Source organism: Arachis duranensis, chromosome 2, assembly GCF_000817695.3.
Source record: "Arachis duranensis cultivar V14167 chromosome 2, aradu.V14167.gnm2.J7QH, whole genome shotgun sequence".
Lineage (NCBI taxonomy): Eukaryota > Viridiplantae > Streptophyta > Magnoliopsida > Fabales > Fabaceae > Arachis > Arachis duranensis.
Genome location: NC_029773.3, coordinates 68180949 through 68183998, shown reverse-complemented (window position 1 = coordinate 68183998; position 3050 = coordinate 68180949).

Sequence of the window (3050 nt, the reverse complement as noted above, 5' to 3'; positions counted from 1 at the left end):
AAAAATATTTTTTTTTACAAATACACATATCTCATTTATTATGTAAACGAGATATACACGTATCACGAGAAAAATATTTAATTTAGTAAATATTTTTAAAATTATTTATTTTAATAATTAATTTATTTATTAAAAAAAATCCCGCGGCAACTTCACCTTATTCCCCGTTCGCAACCTCCCTTTTCCTCTTTTCTATAAATTCTAATTAACACTTTATTTTATACTTAATGTAATATATTTTTTTTTCTTCAAATAAACCACCAATTGTAATATTGGTTGTTCAATTGGTTAATCTTTTTTGTTTTCTAACCTTCTGTCCTTTTTTCCTTTTAGAAAATAAAACTCTTTTTCAATCTGAAAAAAAGAAATCACAAATATATTGTGATAAGATCACATTAGATGCTTATTAATATGGGCGGTTGAATTCCATTTCCAATAAGAATTATGTTGAAAAAGCAAACCTCGTTGGCTTATAAATAGAGAAGCCATCTGAGAGATATAAGACACAAGCAAGTAATAATAAAATCAATTCTCTCTTTATGTTGCAATCAAATACTCTTCTCTTTATATTTCTATTACAATTCTTTCTCTTCTTTTATTTTATAAGTATTTTAAATTCTCTTTTCTATTACTCTTTACATATAATATTAATAACAATATTAATCATCTTTATTATATTGACATAGTAACAATAAACATATGGAATTCTCTCTCTTTACTTTTAATACTTCTTTCTATCTTAATGCAATTCTCTCTCTCTTTATTTTTAATACTTCTTTCTATCTTTGTATATATATACACATTACAACATATAATATTATTATATATATATAAATCATTATTGAGCTAATTATTTTAATACTAGAGTCTTCTATTTATACATCTTTATATATCTTTTACAACACGTTATCAGCACGAGACTCTGATCAAATTTTTAGGAAGACTCAGGTAACAATTTTTCATTATGTCGAAACTCTCTCTTCTTAAATTCAATGCTCTTGGTATATCTAGAAACAATTATTTATCATGGATACTAGATGCTGAAATTCATCTTGATTCAATTGATCTTGGAGATACCATTAAGGCTAAAAATAATGCATCCCAAAAGGATAAAGACAAAGCCATGATTTTCCTTCATCGTCATCTTGACGAAGGGTTGAAAAATGAATATCTCACATTAAAAGATCCTACAGATCTTTGGAAAGACCTTGAAGAAAGGTACAATCATCAAAAAACGGTGATACTTCCTCAAGCCCGATATGAATGGATGCACTTGCGTCTACAAGATTTTAAATCTATAAATGAATATAATTCTGCAATGTTTCGAATCACCTCACAAATGAAATTATGTGGAGAAAAGATAACTGATCATGAGATGTTGGAGAAAACTTTCTCAACCTTCCATGCCTCGAATGTGCTCCTGCAGCAGCAGTATCGAGAAAAGGGGTTTAAAAAATATTCTGAGTTGATTTCTTGCCTTCTTGTTGCTGAACGCAATAATGAGTTACTCTTGAAAAATCATGAAGCGCGCCTAGCCGGCACCGCCCCATTTCCTGAAGTAAATGCGGCAAATCATTATCCCAGAAGAGGTAAATGGCAAGCTTTTAATAACAAGAAAAATTATGGAAGGAAAAAGAATTATGTTCAAAAGAGAGGATCTCACCAGAAGTGGGATAAGGAAAGAAATATCGGGCAAAATAAATCAACAGAGGATAAGTGTTTCCGTTGTGGTGGAAAGGGTCATTGGTCTCGTACCTGTCGTACCCCAAGGCACCTAGTCGATTTTTACCAGGCATCTTTGAAAAAGAATGACAAAGGAAAGGAAACAAATTTTGTTTCAAATGATGCTGAGAATTCCACCACTCATTATGATGTATCTGATTTCTTTGAGGATCTTGAAGGAAATATTGGTCATTTGATTAATGATGGAATAGTTTAATATGTGGGATTGTGAAGTATCTATGTAAATAAATAATGTAAAGAACTTATTGTTAAGTTTTATTTTCTATGTATTTAAGTTTCAAATGTGATGTACATAAATAATGAAATATTAATGTTTATGAATTTTGAAATTATTAAATGTGTCAAATTTTAAAAATAAAATTTTAGTATATGACATTATTTTATGTACAATATTTCTTAGAAAAATAATTCTGATCAAGTATTCAATTTAACTGTGCATACTACTCATTTTATTATTATTTGTTTTTGAAGAGAATGGAAAGAATATGTAATGAAGACGTATGCCTTGCGGATAGTGCAAGTTCACACACTATTCTCAAACGTGATATATATTTTACCCATCTTGTGCCAAAAGAGGAATATGTTAATACTATTATTGGCTCAGGCAATGTGACAGAAGGCTCCGGAAGAGCTATAATTTTGTTTCCTGGAGGAACAAAATTTAAAATAAATAATGCACTATTGTCTACCAAGTCTCAAAGAAACTTGTTGAGCTTTAAAGATATTCGACGAAATGGATATCATATTGAAACTATGAATGAGGGAAATCATGAGTATTTATATATCACAACTCATGATTCAAATAAGAAAGAGACGGTGAATGAGGGAAATCATGAGTATTTATGTATCACAACTCATGATTTAAATAAAAAGGTTATATTAGAAAAGTTACCCTCACTTTCATCTGGATTGTATTATACCAAGATTAGTGCAATTGAATCACATGCCATTGTAAACCAGAAGTTTACTAGCTCAAATGAGTTCATAACTTGGCACGACCGATTGGGTCAACCGGGAACAACTATGATGAGGAAAATTATTGAAAACTCTCATGGACATTCACTAAAGAACCAGAAGATTCTTAAAACTGGTGAATTTTGTTGTGCTGCATGTTCTCAGGGAAAGTTAATTTTAAGGCCATCACCAGTAAAGATTGGATTTAAGTCGCCTGAATTCCTAGAAAGGATTCAAGGTGATATATGTGGACCTATTCATCCACCATGTGGATCTTTTAGATATTTTATGGTCCTAATAGACGCATCTTTGAGATGGTCACATGTGTGCTTATTATCTTCTCGCAACCTGGC